The sequence below is a fragment of the Taeniopygia guttata genome, chromosome 6 (assembly GCF_048771995.1).
Source record: "Taeniopygia guttata chromosome 6, bTaeGut7.mat, whole genome shotgun sequence".
Classification (NCBI taxonomy): domain Eukaryota; kingdom Metazoa; phylum Chordata; class Aves; order Passeriformes; family Estrildidae; genus Taeniopygia; species Taeniopygia guttata.
In genome coordinates this window covers 10185694-10209951 of record NC_133031.1, presented here as the reverse complement: position 1 = coordinate 10209951, position 24258 = coordinate 10185694, and the positions used below count along the sequence as shown (strand labels likewise).

At 38.0% G+C, this 24258-nt stretch overlaps 1 protein-coding gene and 1 long non-coding RNA gene across 8 annotated transcripts in view; one reads left to right on the top strand and one right to left on the bottom strand.

Annotated features, from left to right (window-relative positions):
• Positions 1-24258, top strand: part of GRID1 (glutamate ionotropic receptor delta type subunit 1) — a 482872-nt gene that overhangs the window by 20121 nt on the left and 438493 nt on the right. The gene's annotated exons all lie outside the window — the stretch shown is intronic.
• Positions 1-24258, bottom strand: part of LOC140684430 (uncharacterized) — a 58260-nt gene that overhangs the window by 7562 nt on the left and 26440 nt on the right. Inside the window, exon 1 of the long non-coding RNA XR_012056682.1 lies at positions 67-24258. This exon is cut by the window's right edge and continues 26440 nt beyond it. This is a non-coding gene — a long non-coding RNA (uncharacterized lncRNA). The remainder of the gene's footprint in view (positions 1-66) is intronic.

The window sequence follows — 24258 nt, the reverse complement described above, 5'->3', positions numbered from 1 at the left end:
ACCTAAAGCTGTCCCAGGGCTCACTGATGCACACCTAGAGCTGTCCCAGGGCTCACTGATGCTCACCTAGAGCTGTCCCAGTGCTGCTGATCTGGCTTCTGTGCAGGCACGCTTGCAGGGAGAAGGGAAGGGAGGCAGCAGAGGAGTGGTGTGTCTGGATCTGCTGCCCATGCAGCTGGCAGGGGCTGCTGAGCCTTGCACACAGAAAACCATGGGTGATATCTGCTCTGACTCTGGGCCAGTTGCAGAAGGAACCTCACAAACTGTTATTGGGATTCCTTGGGCTAATGAGAGAGCAGGATATGTTGGACTGATCATCTGGTCTCTCTGTCAAAACTTGTTACTGAAGTCTGTGTATGTGGGCAAAATTCCCTTTTAACTTCAGTGAGAAAGCTACAAACTGAGACAAGGAAGTTCCAAAATCTGGAATTTGAACCAATTATTTGGTCTGTATTTTCCCCACTTTTCATATATATATGTGTGTGTGTGTGTATGTCTAAAATAACTGCTCACCATTAGAAAGATTATGTGCATATTTTATATAAGATACATTTTGTTTTATGTCAAACCCAGTCATTGTAGTAGTGAAATCCTTGCAGTTAATCTGATTGCAGGCCCCCAGGACCCTGAACACTGATTTCTTGAGCACTCTGGTATCTCCCTTGCAGGCCAGGTGTCTGCCAGGCTGGTTTTTGATGAGGTGACCCAGCCATCAGCTGCTGAGGCACAAGGCTGCTGCAGCTCTTGCTGCACTTAACCTTGTGTTTGCATTGCACTGAAACTCTTCAGCCAGGTACTTGCATAACTGTCTTAGTGTCCTCGTTTCCCGCAGAACATTGGACCCTCAACTTAATATCTGCTTTCACTCTACCCAAGCTTTAACACCACTTGAATCCCAGTAAGAAGTTCTGTAATGCCTTACAATGTGTGTCTGGTAACTTGCTGTAAACTTGCTGTAAACCTCCTGAATTTTGGTGTAACAGAAAGAAGGCATATTTCCATTGAAAGTACTTTTGTTCTTTCCATTTGTTCTGAAGCCAAATGCCTCAGAAATAGCTCTAGTAGTTGGGTTTACCTCTGCAAATCTGAGTTTTTTGATACTGAGCAATTTCTGTTCAGAAATTACTAATTAGCTGGAGGCTCATGATAAAACAAGGAGGTGTCAAATATGGTAAGAATCTCTAGGGAGGTTGCTGTGTACCTGTCCTGTGTGTTTGATTAGGGAACACTTCTAAAGCATAGGAAATAGAAAAGCTGTCATTCTTGCCTCTAATGGGAGGCCTCAGAGATGGAACTGTTAACTGCTCTAGAGAGCACTGTGGATTTCCCTTTTGAAAGTGTCTTGAGAGATAATTTTCCTTCCCCAGATCCCTGGTGACATGAAGGGCTCAAAAGCATGTGTCTGACTTACAGCCCCTCAAAGTCTTCTTATCCGGAGGAAATCTTCCCTGGAGTCTCCATAAAGATACTTGAAAAGAAAAAGAGATCATTGCTTGCACAGGGCCATAAGATCTCATAAAAAGGAAAAGCCTTGCACAGTAGAGGATTTTTCTTTTTTTCATATACCCCCTAATGACTGAAATCAGTAAAAAATAACCCAACTATAGCCCATCACACAGCAATACAGAGGACTTGAGTTAGACAAAGTTTTTAGCTTTATATAAACCTTTGTGTTTTATATAATAGCTGTGTGTCACTGTGAAGGACTCTAAAATGGCTTTCATCAAGAAGGATTTACATGAACACTGAAAGACAAGGTGATACTAGTACTGACTTGTTTCTCATATAGTCTTTGTCATTTTAGCAGTGTCAAAATTTCTTACAGCCTAGATGTTTCAAAAAGGCAGATAGGTAGACGTAAATGGTTTTTCTTTATTAGTTTTGGGCTTATAAATTGGAGTTTAGAAGTCAGTCTTTATCTGAAAAAAATTAGTCACTTTCCATTAAATCTTTTTTTTTTTTTTTTTAACATAAATATTTTAGCCATTCTAAACGTTTAGACTTTTATTACCTGTCACTGTATGGATTCTGATATGGCTGCTCTCTAATAATATAATCTTTCTGCTCTCCCTACTTGTAAGAAGCATTGTGAGAATTAATTAACAAGTCCCAATTAGAATATTCAGCACACTCCTAAGCATTTTATTCCAAGAAATCTTGCCTTGAAGTGCTTTTCTTTTCCCCATATGTATTAGGATGAAAGGTCAGGAAACAAAGTTGCAGTGTGTGACACCAGGGATGTGTGTTCAGATGGTGGGGTGAGGGTTGGCTGCCACACCACTTGCAAGTCTCTGAAATTGCTGTTTTTATTGCCTTTTGATGGCTTTGCACCAAAAGTTTTCTGAGCATAGCTGTCCCTTCTCTACTGGTGTCAGACTTCGAAGCTGAAAGAGAAGTTAACAGCACGATTTGTGAGAAAACTGGCAAGGTTCTGTCAAATCTGCAACCACCTGGTTGCATAGTAGTACCTGTTTTGAGAATATTTTAATATTTGTGGTTTTCTGCAGAGCAAACAATAATACTTAATTAGTTGGTTAATCACAAAAAAAAATAGCAGGACATCACTTCATACTTTTATTTAAAACAACTCTTGGCTTTCATAGTAATCATCCTTGGTCTTACTGTTATTTTTTTCTGGCTTTTCTTCAGTTACCAGGGATCAGCTACAGGCCCTTCTTTGGTAAATTTATAAAATGACCTAAGTACAGGCTCTTGCATGGAAGGTATTGATATGATATTGATAAAAGGCTATTATTTTGTATGTCTTGAGAGTGCCAGTATACTGTAATTTGATAAAAACTCCCTGACCAAGTCCATCAAGCCTTTCAACTCTTTTGTGTGACCTTTCCCAGTCCTTGCTCTTGTCCCTTTGGTTTACATTTGTCCTCAGAGAGCTATGCTGAAGTAGGGTTTGGCCTTGGTATCTCTCTGTAATTTTCTAAAGGAAAATAAATGACTGCACCATTTCTGTTTACCTTTTAGCCTGATCTTCATTTGCTAGATATCTTTGATAGCTGCCAGAATGCATTTCCAGCTTCCTCGATGGTTGAGTTTATCTCCCATCAGATCTCATTATGTTCTGCAGCTTTACTGCCCTAGGAAGCAAGTATATGTATTTCTTCATCATGTTATTGTTTTTTGCTCTTTTACAAATATAATCTCTTCTATTTTTTGTCCATTTCTGAACGTGTGGGTAACAGCAGTTTCCCAGAGCACTTGCTTTGTATTCTGGAAATCATTGCATCGCAAACAAATTCCCTTTTTGGCTGTAATGATGTCTCTTTTGCCCCTCATAGTCTTGTCATCAGACATTCCTGCATCATGAAGTGCTTTCTTTAGGCTCATCTCTTTCCTTCCCTACTACTCCAGACTTTACTGATGCTTCTTCTCATCTATCCCTTTCTTTTTTCTTGTCTGCCTTTACTTTTGGACCTCCAATCTCTTCAATTTCTCCTACCACGATAGTTGCAGTCATCAGATGTGTGTGATGCAGGATGTCTCTTGCCTTCGTACTTTCAGAAGGCTTATGTGAAAAGGAAAAGGACACAAACCCTCACATTGCTTAGTAATGAGGGGAGTCAATGTGCAAGGGATCCTTGCACCAGAAGAAAATCCTTGTCTTCCTCACTCAGAAGAAATCTGAGGACTTCACCAGGAGGAAGACACATTCCCCACATCTTTGTATTTCCTTTGTATGCATGTTCCTCTCAGACTGGATGCACATGAATGTGCTTATGTGGCAAGTCAAAGCAGGAGCCATATAAACGGATTCAGACCACCCAGATCTCAAAGTCACTGCATGTGCATCTTTATTATAGCGATCATGCTTTCAGATTTTATATACCTGCTAGCCACATTTTCTCTCTATCTAGGCTGTATTTCCTACTTAAAGTGAAAGCACTGATGCATCTCATCTTTAAGATTTTTTTTTTCCCATCTGTGCATTAGCACAGCTGTAACTCTAAAGGCAACACTTCAAATGAGTGCTGAATTCTTACATTGTTTGCAGCAACAAGCACTACAGTGATAAAAATACTTCCATCATGGGCTGTAGCTTGGCTCTTGCCTCCCACTGGGCATCCCTTTCATCTCCGCTGTTCGTCTTTAAACAGCGTATCTTGTCTGCGGACACAATGGAGAGACAAGCTCTTCAGAAATATATGCAATAATAATCATCCTTTCTGCAGGCTTTTCAGGGTGGAGAGTACCTTGGGATCTGTCCTTCTGTAGCAAAATAGTGGCATTTCAAATTAATTTTATTTTAGGGAAGTAAGGTGAGGCAGTGTCCAGGCAGTGAGGGAAGTATTTAATATGAACTTGGCTATGTGAATTTCATAGGTAAACATGAAACGCTCAATTTTTCCCTGGATCGAGGTGACAAGACTATGATGTTGAATTGGAAAGAATGATGAGTGTTACTTTTTACCCTGGGTCTGCAGTGGTGAGTAGCAAACCAGCAGTGTCAGTCTCCAGTTTGCTCATGAACATGGCACTTGAGCAGGGTAGAGAGAGATGGACTTTTGGGTCTTCCTGATGTGAGGTTCCCTCTTAGCGAGGGTGAGGGTTTCATGCACATTTTCAGTACATTCATCAATAAGTGAAAAGAACTTCTGTTGCAGGGAAAGGAAGAAAGCTTTAGTTTACTTTTTGTTTGCGATCTTTCTCTGTGATTATTTTTTTAAGTAGGATGAGTTTCCTTAGGTGGGAAGCCAAAGAAGGCACAAATGCTCTTTTCTTAATTGTGTACTTGGTAATTGCTTGTTGATGAATTAACTCGGCAGTTTGGACATTCAGAGTAGGCTATGGTTCAGCTTACTTAACCCAAATGCTTTGGTTCTCTGCATGTGTGTAATAAGTGTGAAGTTTTAGGTATGTCAGTGGCTTCAAGACAGCTAATTTGGAGTCTCTGTTAGTCAGAATGCATATTTGAAACATTGTGCATCTGCAGACTAATGTTTTTAGCTTAGCTGAGGCCCTGGAGTGAGTTTGTCACCATTAAATGAGGATTGTTTGCAAGGTCTGAAAAATAACAACTCCAGATCCATGCAGCCATTGTCATGTAGCTGCATTATGTGAAATTTATGCTGTGTCTTCCAGTTCTCTGAAGATTTGTGTTGTTTCTGCAGGGAACAGATTATAGAATCCAGTAGCTATAAAAGATCTATGGGAAATTAAAGTTACTGGGAAAGTATTTTCACCCTCTTCCTCTGGTTTGTTTCTCCCGAGTTTTCTATCTATTATGAAAAATGTGTACCACATTGCCATTACTCTAAAATAATTCCTGCTGCTAAGCAGTGCAAGTTTGATGTGACACAGTCAGTGTTGGGAGTGTTATGCTCTGTATCATACTGTCCCTGAATGTGCTTCTTTGTATGTCTGTCTTGTTTGGGTTATTTTATAAACTTTTAGTGTCTTCTGTTTCTGGCTTTTGTATTAAAAAAAGAATTAACAAGTTCTTATGCTTTTTTATGAAGATGGAGACAGGGATATAATGAAAGTTTATTTTCAAATACTTTTACTAGGGAGTGATCTCTATACATTTTTTTTATAATTTAACTGAAATTTAGGATTTTGGAAATAATATTTTAAAAAATCTTCATGACAGTAGCAGTAAGAAGGATTATCAAGTAGGCATCTCCCATAATCCAGGCTAGTCTATTGAGTACCTCCTTTAGGTTTCCATCACAGGGTTAAGATTTGGGTTTTGGAGACCAAAACACAGTGACAGCTTCTGGCATTATAACTTTTGGAAATATGTACTTTACATGTGTTTTCACTGTTTTTGTTTTGTAGGGTATGTAGAAGATCCAACCTTGAACTTACCAACTAAAGTTAATTTTCTTCCATTGTTATAATTAGAAATATGGAAATGCATACAAATTTCACATAATGTACAAGGATATCAAAAACCATCTTTTGCTATTGACGTGAACTCTTAGATACTGGCAGATTTTACACTTGCCAAAAGCTGAGTTTTTGGGGTGGGAGGAGAAAATAGATAAATTTAGAGTGAAATGCAAGAAATTTTTCACAGAAAGGAATGGAATTAAAAATGGACTGCTACACTCCTGGCAGCATCTTCACATAAAATATTTTGACTTTTTGCTTTTGAAAGTGATGTAGTTCAGGGATGAACCCTAACAGTTGTTTATGTAAAATTGTTGCTGGGAAGTTTTTATACCTTTGCCAACTTTCCCATATCTCCAGCGACAACCAACAATTCTACCCCAGTTTTTGGCTTGAAGAACTCTCCAAAATAAAAGGAAATATTGTTGAAAAAATAAAATATCAAATAGAATTTGACATTTGCATTAAATATTTAGCATTTAAGAAAAAAAAAGGCTTTAAAGAAACATTTATTTTTTCCTCAGTATTTTTGCTCCTGTAGTGGGTTTTAATTTTTTAAAATATTTTGCTAAGCCTAGCTCCAGCTATAATTCTAGGAGGTGTAACTGATAAATAATCACAGGTAAATGAAATACCTCCACATATTTCTGTATGTGCAGACACCTGGCATTGTGATATTCTCTTCAGGGAGGGAATACGTTGTGAAAAATTGAGTCTGCAAATTATCTGTCATAAAAATGCTTTATTTCTGGCAAAGCTACAAATGGGGTGTCTGTGTTGATGCATACCCATAGTGTCATTAACCATGTTCCTTAATAACTATTAATTAGCTTCACTGGAGCTCGTGTAGTCCAGATTAATTACAGTGGGAGGGCCAAGGAGAACTAAGAAGCTCCTTTATTTCACTGCTGCTGAGAGTTGAGTGCACTTAGGGAGTGGAGGCTGCCTTTGGTTATTCTGTAACTCTCTGAGTGATGTTGGTTTCCTTGGATCTTTTTACCTGTCACGCCTGAAATATCAGCTCTTAACAGTGTCCAAATGATGACTGGGAAGAAGGGCACGCTCCTCTTCCTTTGCATGCCAGTATGCAGCTTCCAGGGCTGCACACAGATGCGGTGCAGATACTGGTACGAGATCTTCCTTCATCTCTATTTTCACATCCAGTGCCCTTTGTTGCAAACCTTGTAAACAAAATGAGGGCAGAAAAGCAATGAGCTATTGGGGAATGCCCCAGTGGACACAAACGGGAATTGTAACAGGACAGGTGAGAAGAACCTCTTCACAAAGTTTGTTTTCCCATGAATCATACAGGACCTCCCATTACACATGAATCTGCTCAAGGATGACTCTTTTAGTATATTCTGGGGTGGAATCCTCTTTATCAGTTTTAAGAGCTAGAAACTTGTGAGTTTTTAAAATAGTTCTTCAATAACTATCGCAGGATCAGCTCTGTTGACCCAACTCAAAGAAATATGCCAGATGGATTAGCTGTAATTACTGTTCATATGCAGCTTTGCATGGAAAATTTCAGTATTTTCTCAACCTTCTTCTATTTCCAGTTATTAGCAAACAGTTTCTCCATAAGGAATTAGCCATGTTGAAAGTTAGGTAATATTTTAAAGTTACTGCTGAAGAGCAGTTGTTTTTCTCTCATTTTGGAGTATTTTATTATTTTATCATTTTCTGAATAGGTATTTCTGATATCTTTGTTCTCCAAATTCCTCCTAGTAGTAGTAGTAGTAGTAGAGAAGGCTTGCCTCTTGTTGTGCAGTCACTGATGTCTCCACTATAAATGGTGTGAGTGGCTTGAAGAGGATATTGCAGCATCTCACCAGAAGAGAAAAACTGGCCTGTGATCCCTTGCTTGTCTACTGTATTTTCCAAATACATTTTTGATACTTATATTGGAGTTGGACTTTGGATAAAATACAATTTTTTTTTTTTTTTATAAAATACAGTTTCTCTTTTTGCTTCTTTTCCCTGTGAACTTCTTGCATCCTTACTCTGAATGAGCATTTCCATGACTGTTGGTTCTTCATCAGACATTCAATTGTTGATACACTGATGTGTTTTAAACAGACATTTACTGTTTAAATACAAACAGTAATTACCGCTTCTTTTCTTAATTCTCATTCTGTTTTTCTCTGATTTGTTGAGAACACAAGGGTCATCGCTTGTTTATTAATTTTGCAATGTTGGAGTTCTTGTACTATTTTTAATCCTAAATTCCATATCAACATCACTTTATTGGAAATGTATTCTGAAGTGTGATGCTCTGTGTTACTTATAGGTTTTTGGTTTTGGTGATTTTTTTTTTTTTTTTTTTTTTTTAAGGAAAGGGATAAAGCAGAAGTGTTTGATGTGGTTGTCTTGTAATTTATGCTGTAATAGTGAAACTCAGTTAATAATATAAGCCTAAAACTGGAAGGTACATTGGTTTAGATAAACAAAGCTGTTACCATTTAATCTTGGGCTACTGTAGGTAAGAAGGAAACACAGTTTCTAATTAGGAGGGAGGCTGGTAGGACCTGGAGAGAATCCTGCAATTCTCATTTTATAATGTAAGACTCAGGCTTCAAACTTCATTTGTATGTGACTTTCTCTTCCTGGATTTCAGGGATGAAGAATAGAACAGTCTTTGACATTTTGCTTATAATGAATTTGTTCTTGCTCTTATTTCAAGTTTTATGTATTTTTTTCTTGATACCTGAAAGAGCAGCATATTAATTCTTTTAATATCAATCTAATTATGTAATAAATGCAGGGTTGGTCCAGTCTTTCAGCTGGATTTTTTAAACCAGTAAGGAGCAAATGGTCTTTGTTGCAACTGCATCCTCTCTGTCTATGTGGACCTGAACCCAACGTAAAATTTGTCTTCTGAATAGTTACTCTTAGTGATTTAAAAGTCAGCATTGAAAACAGCATTTTTTGTGAAAAAATATAAAGATATCTGTTTAATCAATATATTCAGAGTGCCTAATCCTTGTGTGAAGTTAAATAAAGCAAAAAGAAAACCTTCAATTTTCCATTATTTACAACGAAGAGTTATTGCAGTGTCTTAGTAGGAAATTGTCTTTACATTGTAGATTCAGTGCCATTCCACTGTACCTTTTAACTCAGATAGGATAAGACCTATTTTGTTCTCATTAGACTTATAATCCCAGAATTACTTTCAGCACAGATTGCTTAATGGAACAAAATTATGCCGACATCAGATAATAGTTGATTTTTACAAAATTGAAGATGTGAATATGACCAAACTTGAATATATATCACTCAGAGCCTTTTAAATTGTCTATTAACTCTTGGCTTCAGTAACATAAAATGGATATTAAAATGCAGTTTAGTGATTAATCCTTGAGCTTTTCCATGTTCTTATACAAGGTTTTTTAGTAAAGTTGCAGTCCTAATTCTTTGTACAAAAACATTGTACATCTGTTGCTCAGAGTAGGCATGATATTGAGCTACCAAACAGATAAATTTCTCCAGCCTTCTGATAGAAATTTAAATGTTTTTTGTTCATAAAATGTGGGTATTATTTACCATCTTTTTTATGAGCTATTCCTTAATGTAATACAATATTATTAAATAGATAGAAAATTGGGAACTGAAAAGGAGAACTCAGTCTTGGATGACATTTCCAACTACAATGATATTTTAGAGGACAGTTTCTACATGCAGGTTTGTGGTTCTGAGCCTGTGTCTCTGTCACTGTTTTTACTGTGGCAGATCAGTGTTAAAAAGGGGAAAGAGGCAGAGGTGAGAATTCTCTTCTACCATTGCAATACATGAACAAGAAGAGTGGTGGCCTTGTCTTGTTCTGTATGTTATTCTGTGCAACTATTATGAAGGCAGGTTAGTATGCTAATATGGAAGTAATATAGATTTTGCTCCAATAGCACATACTGTCTCTAGGATGTCATTTAATCCCAACTGTTCCCAGTCTGTAATTGAGTTGTAGCCATGACTGGTGCAGAAAAAGCTACTTGGCATACTGTGGTCTTACTGGGCAGCAAAAATTGAAAGAACAGCTTGCAGATGTATTGCTGTAAGAAAACAGAATTGCTTCATGACAGAAAAAAAGTAGAAAAAATGTATGTCTATTTGGGTTGTGTTTCAGCGTGGTGCATGAAACTGTGTTACTTTGTCACTTGAACGCTGATTCTCAGTGAGAGAACACATGAAATTCAATATGTGCTGGCTTTTAACCAAATTTTAAAATATGATAGGTTGTAATTTTAACATATCATTATACTTAATGTTGGAGGAAAACTGAGTCTTTGAAGTCTTGCTGGTCCACTGATGTGTGTTGTGTAGCTGTTGTTAATTTGAACATTAGGTGAGCCAATGAAGTTTACAGAGGTCTTGAAACATCTAATCTGGTCCTCAAAGCCATGTGTAACATAATGCTTAACACTGGTGGTGAGGTACTGGGTTTTGTTCATGGTGATGGACTTGATATAGATTTTCTTATCCTAGGATGTGAGTTTTTTATCTGATCTAGGGTACTAATGCAAGATAAAGTGTGAATTTTGTGATGAGATTCGTTAATAACCTGCTATTTACTATTAGATTTAGAGTTGCTTATATTGTTATAAGACCACTGACAGGACATCTGGGTTTTGTGATTTTGTAAATGTGTGCAAGCCCACAAGTGTAATTTCACAAACAGGTTCCTCTACACTGGGACCATGTATGCTGTGCTCAAACTTTACATGTTCTTGTTGAACCAAAGTGGTATTCATAGTGGTTTTTTTTTTTTTTAACCAAAATTATATGAGTGTAGAGATTTTTTAAATGGGAAACAACATTCTGGGATCTTTCTCATTTTGCATTCTTTGTGTGAAACATTTGAAATCTTCCTTGAATTATTTTCATTGGTGAAAACTTCTGTCACAACCTGAAGGAAGCAGCCAGATTAGGAGTGAGAGTGAGAGCTGCTGGCACTGTTCAGATTCTGGGAGGTCTGTGATATTACTCTTTTAAGACTTGTCATAGGCCAAACTGTTTTGTCTGGCACTGTTTAGATATGTCCAGATTCCTCTGCAGAATGCAATATCTGAAGAATATTTAACCTTTGTTCTTTCATACTGCTCACAGAAGTAAGCTTCCTGGAAGATCTCACATGAATGTAATGAAAGGCTTTATGATTGTAGTTCTACTGTGATTATTTTATAAAAGAGGAATTATAAGCCTCTAAGTTCTGCTGAATTCCCTTGTTAACAGCCCCATATAGTAGAAAACTTATTATTTCTTAAGGGAAAAACTAATATACATGTTATTGTAATGTGCCATTAACAAGAAGGTGACAGTTTTACTTGTACTATTAGTTTCAGGTACTAATCATGGAGAACAAAATATTTCATGTGCACTTGACTATAATTAACCCCTTATGCTTTTCCCCAGTAGTCATGTCATTTAACAAAGCTTCATTTGCAGTGGCTCAGTAACACAGCATGTGCTCCTACACATGCAAAGACCACTTCAGTGACTCCCTTCTGCTAAAGGCTGCTCATACTGCAGGGCAACTTGCAGAATTAATTAGTCCCTCTCTGAATTTCTTACTGCTAATGCAAATTTTAAACACTAGAGAGTAGGCAATTCTGCATTTCCAGAGTCTGTTACTACCTTGCTCTTTTATTCTGTTTTTCTGTTAATTGCTATTTGCTTGGTTTGATTGCTATAACATGGGCATATATAGGACACTGTTTTTCAGGAGAAAACAGAATGCAGGTAAAATTGGACGAAACTGAGCATTAATCATATTGCAGTTGGTGTAGAGTTTGTGGCCTGCTTCTATTTTACATCTGTAGCACTTGGCTGTATCATCACACTGTGTCCTGCTGTTGTCTAGAGCTGAGAAGGAGGAAATGCCCCTTAGTCCTTTACTCAACCGGAGCACTCCTGCTGCTGATGGGCTACACAAAGTCAACCGTGCAAGGTGGTCCTGGCAGGACCAAGGTGTAAAAGAGTCTGTGCTTGGGTGCTTTGCTGCGTTCCACAAGGCTGAGTTTTTTGATGATGTAGAACAAAGATCCAGGCAGGATCTAACATGTCATTCACTTGTTCCTGATAGCTGAAGAGCCTGAAGTCTAGGATTGTAACTATTCTAGAGAAAGGGAGAAGAAAGGTGCATGACTCAGCACCCTGCTGCTTATGTTGCTGGATGTGAAATTGTTTGAATAATCTTTTAACTGCAGATCAGTTGCTCAGCTCAAGTGATGCCTACCTGTCTGCTGTCTGTTTAGTATTATCAAGTGTGTTTTAAGTGTATTGTCATGTGCAGTGGTAAAGTACTTCCCTGAATGCTCCATTTGCATATTTTCCTTGCATGTGGGGTACCATCCTGTAGGTTAGATATGCAAATAGTTTTTACTTTATGACTTGTATTTGCTGTTAACTTGTACATCCATATTTGCCCAATTGGATCTCTAGTAGAGATTGATTAATGAAACAGTAGACTTCAAGAGCAACACTGAAGCCACAATGATGTTTTGAGAAATGTGTGTTTTTTCCAGTGTTAGAAACTTGCATTTACACTGGAAAGTTTTAACTACTGCTGCATGGTTGAGTTAAAAGTAAGCGAATAATTCAAATTACTTCTATTTAAAAATTTTTAGATTAATTCTGTTTAAGAAACTGTATGCAGCATGAAAACTAGTTTCATCTACATGTGTTTTTTCCTATTGATTTTTATATTAATTTAGAGAAAACTTTGGTCAATTTTTAAATTACAGGAAATTGCCAAAATAAACAACTATTCACAGATTGGAGGATAACAGAGTTGGTAAAGTGTATCTGTGCACTGGAACCGTATTCTCTTGTTAACTGTTCAGATTCTCCTGGTCAGGAGGGTCCAGACAAAAATATAAAACTATGTTGTGACTGGTTTGTCTAGACCTAATGAGATACTAACACTCCCTTCTGCAGCAGCAGCAGTATGATGAACGTGTGTGGGATATGCCAAGACTTTGTTCAGTCTAAAAGATTAAATCTTGTGTGGGGAATGGAGTACTTTATTTAAGGAGCAATTACTTCAGCTTCTTCCATCTACTTTAGTCAAAAGGAATAATTGATTGCTTTTGTCTTGCTGTGAATCTTGCTATTCAGAATGACATTTTGAAAATTTTCATAATGCAAATTCTGTATTTCTTCATCGTTTAGCTGAAAGAATAACTGCACCTCAGTTGTCTAAGAAAGGTCACAGCCAGCTGGATCACAGATTTCTTTTTGTCTCTCTTCCTCTGTCATTTTACAAACCCATATCCTGCCCAACAGAGCACTGAGGAAGGCAGCAGCAGGTGCCCTTGTTGCAGTGAGAGGAATTCAGGCTTTCGGTCATCTCCACCCTGGAGGGTGATTACATCCCAGAAACACTGAAGACATGTAAACACTATGCACCAATGACTTACTCAATGGGAATTAAGTTCTTTCATTGAGATCTGAAGGATTATAGTAGGGAAATGCTTCTGTTTATCATAAATGAAATAGAATACAATGGTATTTTGCAATATAAAATTTAGAGTATAATTTATTCAGATGATGAAAGCATGAAACTGAAGGATTACTTTGGTCACCCTCCAAGATACACAGTATGTTGGAAGAATCCAAGAAGCCTGGTATGTTCATGAAACATGTAACAGGATTTTTGTACTCCTTGGCTAACGAGTGTGACAGGTGCAGTATGTTCTAATTGCTCAGAATTACGCTGTTTGAGTTTCTCTTTCTTGTTTTATTACTATCAGATGCCAATCCTCTAAATGCGTTCACACTTCTAGTGACAATAAAACATGAAATTGTCAGTGTTTGTTTTTTATGTATATCCACACATGTGAATGTGAATATGTAGTATGTGCATCATATTAGCTTTGACTGTAGTATAACTTCAGTCTTCTTATTGGGAACTGGCTGCATTTTGCAATGTAACAGCATTATATATGTGCAAAACATTTATTTTTGCTGACTTCATGTTTACTGTGGAAGTTTGAAACAGCTGTTCCTTTCCCTTTCTTTTCCAACTATTTTTTTTTTAATAATCTAAAATTAAATCATTGCAGGGCTTATTTTAAGTTTTACAGATACTGAAATATTAAGTACATTTAAGTAACTGATTCAGATTTAATTTCTGGTAAGCTAATAGTTTTTCATTAGTATTGTCCATTTTCTTCGGAACAGAGGGGTATCTGGATTACAGAAGAATTATTGAGCACTGTTATAAAAAGTGGGAAGGGCTGACTGTAACAACACCAGGTGCTCTAAAGAAAAGCAGACAGTGTTTTACTGACATCTGATTTGTTTAGTTACAATAATAGCTTTCATGTCTGCAGCAGTACAGTGCCAAGTCTTGTAGAACATTGTAGAACTATACATTGAAAGTGGTTTTATGAGAGATGAAATAAACTCTCAGAATACTTAATCCATAAGGCTGGATTCCATTAAATGAAATGTGGAGTTTATTCAAGACTAACAACTTTCTTTGTACTTTGGAGAGGCTGAAAACAATAAAAAAATCTGGTAAGATTGCCAGTGTTCACTGACATGGGAGTTGAGTGAGTCCCTCCAAATGAGCCCAAAGTTCTTTGGAACAGCATGTTGTTAATGATCAAAATTATATAAGATTATGCCTGCAAAAGATTGGCTTTATGTAATACAAAAGTGTCAAGCCACTTAGCTGGAGCTAAGAGAATTAAATTAATGAAAGGCAGTGAAATCAGGTCTCCAGTGAGTACGGCATCCACTGATCAATACAGCGCGTTAGCGAGTGCTGGGGAGGGATCTGTTTGGAATGCTGATGGCGAGCAGCCCTCTGCAAGCAGCCACCACCAGCTGGGGAGCTGCTCCTGTGTCCTCATGTGCCCCCTGCAGCCCGGGGCCACCGAGCCAAGAGGGCTGGCTGAGCCTCTCCTGCCTGCTGCTGCCTGCGTGCAGGGAATGGCACAGAGGTGCTGATGAGAAGTGGGCTGCTGGCTCAGAGTTTGGGATTTCAGTAAGGGCCTTTTCCAAGTGGAGAATGCCTCTGTCTAAATGAGACATTGAGAATATTACTCTATGGTCTCAGCCAGATGTAAGGGGCAATTGGCTTGAGTGGTCAGCAATTGCTGCTGGCCCAAGGAACCAAGGCTTTTACCAGGACTTCTATAGTTTCACATTTAATTTGCAAAATCTTTCAGATACAATTTACTAAAAAAAAGACTATCTGAAGCCTTATAGCCTGTGTGCCATAAGGAAATATATATGACGGTTGAATTTTGCAGCTTGAGATTTTCTCCTGTTTTCAGACAGTGAAGTAGAATCTGATTATTAAACTGCTTATGCAAAATGCTGCTGCAACTGAGCAGTCCCTTGCAGTGGCAATTGTGAAAGGATTTCCCAGTTTGTGAAGAGAATCAGAGCTCTTGAAAGGGTCATGGAGTAAATGAAGGGAATGATCTTTTAGAAAGTTCATGCCTTAAAAAAGCTGTAATAGCCACGTGTCTTGCACCAAGTTTGTCAGCCATATTAAAGATGTCTAAAATTAGAGACAGCAGTGTTAATAGTGAAAGTTATAGACAGCAAGAGTTAGATAGATAGTTTTTTACTATCTATGTAAAAAAAAAAGTCTTAGAGGCTTCAGTATCATCACAAAGCTTCAATGCCAATTAGCTGCTCAATTTTATTTATTATATGCAAATTAAGAAATAAGATTACAATGGAAGTGACGACACACCTGAAAGTTCCAGCAGAAATAAGCAGAAGGAAGATCTTGTATTTGTGGAGTTTTTTGGTGTAGGAGTAACTGGAAGGTTATTTTTCATTTTTGCCCAAGGTGGGTTGGGAGGAGGAACAAGATTTTTTTTTGCCTGGGTGATGACAGCTCTGGTTTGTAAAGAGCCGGAGGTTCACACTGGAGCTTGTCAGTTCAATTGTTCTGAAAAATATGAATAAAAGAATTATCTGCACTGTACTTTTATTGCTGTTGTAGCTAGAGATCAGTACAATAGTGTCTCTTACTTTTTGATCAGTCACCTGTATAAAATGCTGCGTGTTTTAAATTGCTCAAGTTCAGGAACTCTTCAGAAGTGTAGATACTTGTTCTCTAAATATTTCAACATTTTTCATTTTGTACTTTCATGTGAAGCTGTTTTTAAAGAATTTGGCAACGTCTTTGCAGGGAGTAATAATAAAAATAATAGTGAAGAATTATGATTTATCATTCAAATGCAGGTCTGGGAGGCAGAAACTTGTGACATTTAATCTCAGTACTAAAACTAATCTTTCTGTGGCATTTTCTTCTCCTAGGATTCTCCTAATTTTATTAATACAAGAATTATTTTTATTGCTATTGGTCAGGTAGTAATCCATAGGTTTTAACAGTTGATCCTTGTGCCTCATTGGAGCCATTAGACAGGAAGGGTTTTAATCTTCGCTCAATCGAGAACATGCTGTGATTGCAGGGGCTTGGATTCTGGAAAAATCCTGAATTCTTTGGTCCATTGTGCTTCTGACTTCAGCTATACACGTGCACACACTACCTGTATCTGTGTGCATAAGTTTTGGTAAGGATTATTTGGGAGCAGAATGGAAAAGGCTGAATCCAACTTTGATGTCAGTGCCAACCAAATGCTAGTACCCCAAGAAGTATCTTCAACAAATAGTAATCAACAGTAATCAACAAAGACTTTTCCCAGATTTATTCTTTTAAAACTATCTGTGAAGTTAAACGACCAGTTGGTTCAAGAGACTGATTGCCTTTATCTGACTATTCCTTAGGAATGGACTGTTGAGATAAATGCTGTTAATTAAATACAAATCCTTTTCTCCATTGTGCAGAAACAGCCTTGCCACTGGTCCTTCTCCTAATCTTGTTATAACAGTCCCCTGATAGGTCTCATTAGATTGTCTTGTTAGCTGATACAGAGTATTTTTTACAGCAGAACAGACATAAAAGTTAATGAGTTATAATGTGTCTCAAACACTAATGTTTTCTTTTATTTATTCACTTTTGTTCACTGTCACCATCTACTTCCTTTTGTTCTGTTGCCCAAACAAAAGCCATGTGTGAAAACAGTAATTTATTTCCTTTGATTAGTATTTATTTAATCTGTCATGGTTTATTGGATTTAATTACTTTTAAATCATTAACTTAAACTGAACGATGTGATGGGGAGAGAAAAGCCCTGAGTGTCTTGTACAGTGGTAATGGGACATGCCATGAGCTAGTTCCTGGTTTGCTTAGATGGAGAATACCATCTATTTTGTCAGGAGAATTTATAGAAATATTGCTACCTTTAATTGCATGTGTGGCATCTTCTCAGTTTCTCTCTGTGGCTTTCTCAGAAAATCAGCTGCAGAGCAGCCTTTGTTACTTGAGAGACTCAGAAGACAAAAGCCTCTTGAAAAATGACCATTTGTAAAAAGGAACAGGTGTATAAAGTAATTCCAGTATTTGGAGTTGCCCATGATAGTGCTAATTCAGTTCACTAGATAGCCTGTGGAAGGTGTGTTTAAGTAAAAGTGGCATGATTGGTGTGGTAATCTTGTTAACAAGAGATTTATGAATTGTTAGCTATCAATAACTTTATTAATTACTCTGGTACCTATCAAACTCTTTTGTTGCTGAACTGTTGTTTAGATAGTGCTGTTAGTGTGTGATGTTTCTTTAAAAATTTCTGGCTGGCCTCTGAGACTTTAAATTTGTGCACAAGATGAGGTGCATTATTGATGTAATTAAGCCTTATTGCAAATGTTCACCTTCAGTTTTTGTGTAGGACATCTGGTATGTTCTCTGCTTAACTGGAGACCAAGATTTTTTTGACTTTGCAGAATGATTCCAGCACCCTTTAGAAGATAAGGACCTCACATTCTCCCATTTCTCAGAAATCACAGTAGCAGAGCTACCTGCCATTGCTGAGCTCTTTTTTGCCTGGTACTCACTCTCTACTTTTCCTTCTTCCAAGGTACCCTTTTGCTTTTGAACCTCAGTAAAAAATTCTGAGGAGTCAGAGTCTGGGGATTTTCCTCTTTCTGCTTAGAAATCTTTTGATGAAGTGTATCCTAAGAAGGTGATGTCAGCTAAAGTGATACTTTCCACTGAAGACAGATAGCAATGTTAGGTGTGCCATCAAGTGCATAACTCATCCGTCCTGGCCTCCAAATCATCTTCTTTTTTCAAATGTAATTTTATTCTCCTTTCTTGCTCCATATTATGCACATGATAAATCCCTAGCTAGAGTTGGCTCTCTGAGGAGGAATATGGGTAGAAAAAATGATGGCACTCTTTAGGCAACACTGCATGTTCCCATTTATTTTTCACTTTTGCATGGACATAGTTTTATTCCATTCAGAGCTGCTGCTCTGAGCTTTCTACTACAGCATTTGTAAATATGCCCATGTTCAGAGGGAAGGATGAGCTTGTCCTCGGAGAACAGGGTTGGGAGTCTTTGCCAAAGAGCTGTAAGATTTAAGAAGCGACGGCTGATTGCTTGGCAGATGAAAAGTGGGTGGGCTGATTCAAGTGTGGGTGCTGGCACGAAAGAAGAAATAAAGCTGAGAATAAGTATAGGAAACAAGTGTGCAGGTAGGAGGAACAGGGGAACTGTTTACTCAGCAACCTAATAGCTCTTTCAGCTCAGGCAGAGCAGAATCACAGTGGTCTTGGTGGCTTTTTGCTTAACTGGTCAAGTTCTACAAGTTTACTGCCCAAGCCTTTTTAAATATAAAATGTGTATGGGTTGATAGGGTGGATTTTAGCATGAATTATTATGTATGGTTTAGTTTTAATTAATAGTATTCATACATTTTTATGGGTATGACTAAGTGGTCAACTGTTCTTATTTCTATTAAATCTGAGTTCAGACCAGGCCTAAAATATCAGCTGGCTTCTGGAATGTGTGGTTAGGTTTTTATCTTCTAACAATTTCGGGATTTTTTTTTTCTGAAAAAAGCTTTTATTTTTTTACTTGTTCTGATTTAGTGCATGAGTACAAGGAATGGTAAAGTCTGCTGAGGCAAGTACATAATCTCTTTAGTATATACAGAGATCCAAGTTCAGCATTATATTGTGCAAAAGAGCACTTGATGAAATGTGCTTGAAACACAAAGAGCTGGTAAAGCTGCTTCTTTTGTGTAGTGTAATAAGAACAAAAGGCATGATTGATTACTTATATTTTGTCCTGTAAGACAAAAAGTCTGTCAAAGACATCAAGATACACTTCAACAACAGCCATTCCAGGTTCTGCCTTCTATGATGTGTGTTGTATGGGCCTGCAGAATGAAAATGGTTCCCATTTCCTTGGTGAGCAGAGCCCTGTGGGTATTCTGTCTATGAACATATGATGAATCATTCTATGGGAAATAACAAATGTTTTCTTTCAGCCCATATTGGATTTTTAACATGCATCTGCTACTTTACCAACAGCCTCCCATATGCTGTCAAAAAATCATAACTTGCACATTTTGGTCTTGGAAGCAAATGTTATCTATAGGCCTTGGCTTCTGCCCCACAGTCCCCAAGAACAGTTATCAAATGTTTGTGTAATTAATTTTTTATGGCATACAGATTTTGTTTATTTAAAAGATAAGGAATGTAATAATATCCAGGTGTCTGAAACATCTACCAATGCTAACAGCAGAGCGTTCACAAGTATTATAAACTGAATCTTCCAGGAAAGACTGCAGGATCAGTCATCTGCAGGAATACAGTGAGCAGCCCCTGCTGCTACTGAAGCTACTGCATGAAGACTGAGCATCTGACCACCTGTAATTCCTGAGAGCTGGAGAGTATTTGGCATCTACTGTAGATGCAGACAGGAAAAAATCCTTCATCTCACCTTGCAAAAGTTCAGCCATTAAATCAAATGGTACTTTCACAGCTAGCTGAGCCCCCATAAAATGTGAATGCCTAAGGTTTTAAAAAACAGTTCTTGCAGTTTTTAAGACCTGTAGGCTAGGAACAGAATAGAGCCATAGGTTTAGGAACTGAGAGTTACCCAAATTTGAAATGAGCAACACTTCAGAAACTATCCCCACTTTGCTTGTTTGATTAAGTAGCAGGTTCTGCACCTCACCCTGGCAATAGAACTGACAATGTCAGAAATGAGACATAGAACCTGTTCATGGTTTCTAGTCGCTGCCAAGAAGAGGCATTGAAGAGCAACCCCAAATTTCTTCTGCAAGCCTCTGATAACAGTGGTAAAACCCTAAATGACCCAGTGCAGAGCGAGCACATTCCTGTGGCTTCTAGACCAGATTGTCTGAGCCTGACCAAACTTTATCTGGGTGCAGTGGAGTGTCTCCTAATGCCCCCTAATTCTGCCAGAATTTTCTGTATGATTTACCTCAGAAGTATTATTGCCACTTACAGAGGGACTAGCTTTAGCTCTTGGTGTCTCTTGTGAAGCCAAACAACTTAAATTTGCTTCCACGGTCAGCCAGAACCTGAAAGATTATAGTAAATATAGGAGACTGGGTGTACAAACTGCAGTGCAGTAAAAGAGGAGAAAGTGTAATGGCTAAAGGAGAAGTGTGTAGGTTTTTCAGATATCAGTGATGAACATGTCCAGGGACCTTTACTGCCTGGTTAATAAAAGTGCTTTTATTTTGAAAAGGAGATGGACTTGTATTCTAAGTGCTTTTGATCTAAGGGCTAATAAGATGTTTGATCTGGTCCTATTCTTGCAAGCATTTTAAGAAGTAAAGTAAAAACTGATACTAAATAAAATGTAATTACAAAGAGGGGTAAAAAGAGATATTTACATTAGTGGAGAGGTTTTTTAACTTTTTCAGTTTCCTTTTTGAGTTTATTACCTCATGGATTTGTTCAATTTCTTTTTTCCCTTGTGATTTTATTTTTTCTTTGTTGGTTTTCTGTATATTTAATTTATAGTGTTTACATAATAAGCATAATTGCACCTAATTATGTCATCTTTCCACTGAAACCTGTAATTACAGTTATGATGTGTAATGACATTCATATTAAATTTAGTGGGGGAAAATATAAAGGAAGACCATACCAAATTAATATAAAAATGAAATTATATAATAATACAATCCCCCTCCCCCAAACAGGGGTAATTGAATTAAACCAGTTGAATTGTTACTGATCAGACAAGTCTTGTCTAAACAGTATTCACTTCCTTTTATTATTTTTTTTAACATGAAGATATCGCATTCAGTTTCTTTCTCGGATCACATTTTTGCTTTCTCAGATTCTGAGACTAAATTTTAGGCTTTTTCCCTGGCCAATAGTTATGCAAAGTTTTGTCTAAGCATTTCACTTATGATGTGCAATTAGGTTAAACCAGAGAATTAAAATTCGGCACACTGTGTGAGAAGTACAAAAATAGATACAGATTAAAGGAGATCTTTTGTATCTTAAAATCTTCTAAATTTTAAGAAGAAGTAGGGCTTTAGCAGTAGTAAATATTTAATCAACAACCCCAAACTTCACTTAAAACCCAGAAATCACTGCCTTTATTATCCAGATGGAAGAAAGCTGTAAACAAAGGCACAGACTGTAATTGTAGAAGTTGATTTTTAATGTTGCAAACTTTATAACTGAGAGCCCACTTAAAGTTTAAAAATTTTCTAGTCCTGCTAAAGATGGAACAGCAGATAGGTAGACAGACGTGTAGCAGCTGTGGGCCTCAACAGACATTTTTGAATGTAATTCTTTGTTTCTGGGCACTCTGTGATTCCCTTCTGAAGAAGGTGAAGGACAGAAGTGAGCAAGTCACTGAGTTTGTGCTGAAGGCTGAATGTGTCAATGAAATGAGCATCCCTGGGCAGGTTCACAGACTCTTGGGCATCACATGGGCTACTGAAGTACTTGTGGAGCAGCTGAGTACATGTGTAGTAGCCTCCTCCTTCAGGAGGCCAGAGTGCAAAACTTTTCACCCCTGTCTGTGAAGACTCCAGAAGATACGTTGCTTCAGGTCATGGTGCAAGACTTCAAATAAACTTGGGGAAGGAGCTCTGGAATTTCTGGTTAGCAGCCTGTGAAGACGAATGGCGTAGTGTTTCCAATTCATCTTGGGCATGCTCTGAATACTGAAAGGGTGATCCCTTAATTATTCTGGTGACTCATATTTAAATTGTTCTAAGTGATTTATTTTTGGTCTGAGATACAGACCTTTTTCTAATAGAAAAAAGTTAGAGTGGGCTTTCCTGAGGTCTTGAGCAGAAAGTGCATAGGCAAGAGATGGGAAAATCCTGACTTTTGGCACATCAGGGTGAGACTCCCAAAAAGTTCTAACTGTCCTGTGTTGGTAGCTAATCCTTTCAGAAAGCAGCAGCAGTTGCTTGCAGTCTTCAAAAGGAAGCTGATTTGGCCCAGTGCCATCTTCAAACAACTTCTCTTCTATTGCCTACCGAGAGCCTCTTTTGCCTCATCGATGCAAGGTCCAAGTTTGACCTTGCAGTGAGTTATCTTGGGACAGATAATTCTGTTCACAGTCCCTTCTTTTTTCAATACAGCCTTGTCAATAGCCTGCTCCCTGAAAAAATGCTTCCAGGGATTCATTTTGCAATCACCACCCCATTTATAAATGGGCTTTTTCAGGCAGATGATGGCTGAGCTAAATTCTACACAGTGAAGGCACATCACTTGTAACATAAAAGGGACTTTCCTCGATAGGCTGGATTTCTGGAATTGTTTATTAAAACACAAGAATTAAAATGCTGTACTCCAGTTCCACTCACAAGTTCCTTGTGCCTGCTGCTCCTCTCCATTTCAGTCATTCACTGTAGCAGACTCTTGTGTAACTGCCAGCAGCACACGTTTTCCAGCTGTACAAATGAAATGGAAACCACTGAGCACAGCTGAATCAGAGGCATGATTAAATATATTGAAAACTACCAGGAATAGGAGGAACATGCCATGAAGGCATAGTATATCAGGCAGTGTACGTGGGGGGGAAAGAATCTGTCAGCTTATTGTGTTAGTGCTGTGGTAAATTGGCGCTTACCTACATGTGTGCACGTGTAGAGCTTTGTAAATACATGGAAGAAAAGTTAAATGCCTGTAAAGACCTCTCAAGCTATTGCTCTGAAGTTAGCAAATTAACTGGCTCAAAGTATCTTTCTTGCAAATGAAGTCTGAAAGCTGTTTATGTTTGACTGAAATACCATAATGGAGAACAAATGAATGACACACTTAATTACATCTGTGGAATTCAATAAAACATGCTGCTAGAACATATGCATAAGGGTTGCAGCAGAGTTTTATTTTCTGAGAAATTGCTTTATTTTTTTTATTCATAAAACCACAAAAAATGGTATTTGGTGTTTCAGTTATTTTTTGTCTATAGCATATTTTTATTTTCTCTGAAACAAGATTTCTTGAAAGGACTTTTTTCCATTGATGTTTTCAGGATAAAATTTCTGAGCAGCCCCCAGGTATTTGATATGGCTCTTAGTTTTCTACTTTTTTAAGGATCTGCCACTGAGTTCATGTACGTACAGTTAAAACATCCACTTTGGAGTACCTCTGAACTTGTCCATTATATGGAAGGGACTTGGGATTGATTTCCTTAGCTCCATCTGAAAACACTGAGCAGGAGTATGACAGGAAAGCCAAAGTAGCAAGACAACAATTTATTATTTGTGATGTTTTGTCTCTGGAGTGAATGTGCAGCAATCCTGAGCCTAAGCAGCTTAAGTAGTTGGGTCAGTTTGGTTCTGTGGGAAGCAAGTGAGTGAGGAGTGAAAGGGACATTTGGGATTTCCTCTTGCCAGCTGTTCCTCTCTGTACTCCATGTGGTGATAGACTGTTTTCCAGAACTGTCTCCATACTGCTTCTTTGCAGAGGACTTGACTCATCCCAGTGTAGGCAACAATATAAAGCTGTGTTGTTTACACTCAGTGATGAGTAGGTGGGCATCAGGCTATGCTGTTGATACACATTACATAAATCTAGGTGGGCTGTTAATTGTCAAACAGTAAATTGAACACGATGAAGTTCTAGTCACAAAGGAGTTAAAGGTAAATCTCTTAAAAAAGCAGGAAGAAGGACAACATCATGGCCTCAGTGAATTCTTGGAAAGGAACAGGCAAGTCTCTCTGGAGAAATAGAAAGGAGGATGAGGTTGCAGCAAATTGTACTTCTTGAATGTAGCTGCATGAAGAGCTCAGACAATGGCTGGGAGCCACAGACACCCAAGCAGACTTGGAGAGGGCTGTGAGGGATGTAGCAGAGTAGAGGAAAAGCCTTCAGGCCATTGTAAAACACTTTGCTGTCATTCTTGCCGAACCCTGGGCTCCCCAAGAGGGTGCAGTGCCGACCTTCTGCTTCCCTCTCACAGTAGGAGCTATCATAGCGAACTGTGGTCTTGGAAAGTCCCAAGGAAGGATTCGTGTTGACTGTGAGGTTACAAATAATGTTTTCTGTTCTTTTACTTCCAAAGCTGCAAATCTGAGGAAGGAGGAAAGCACCAA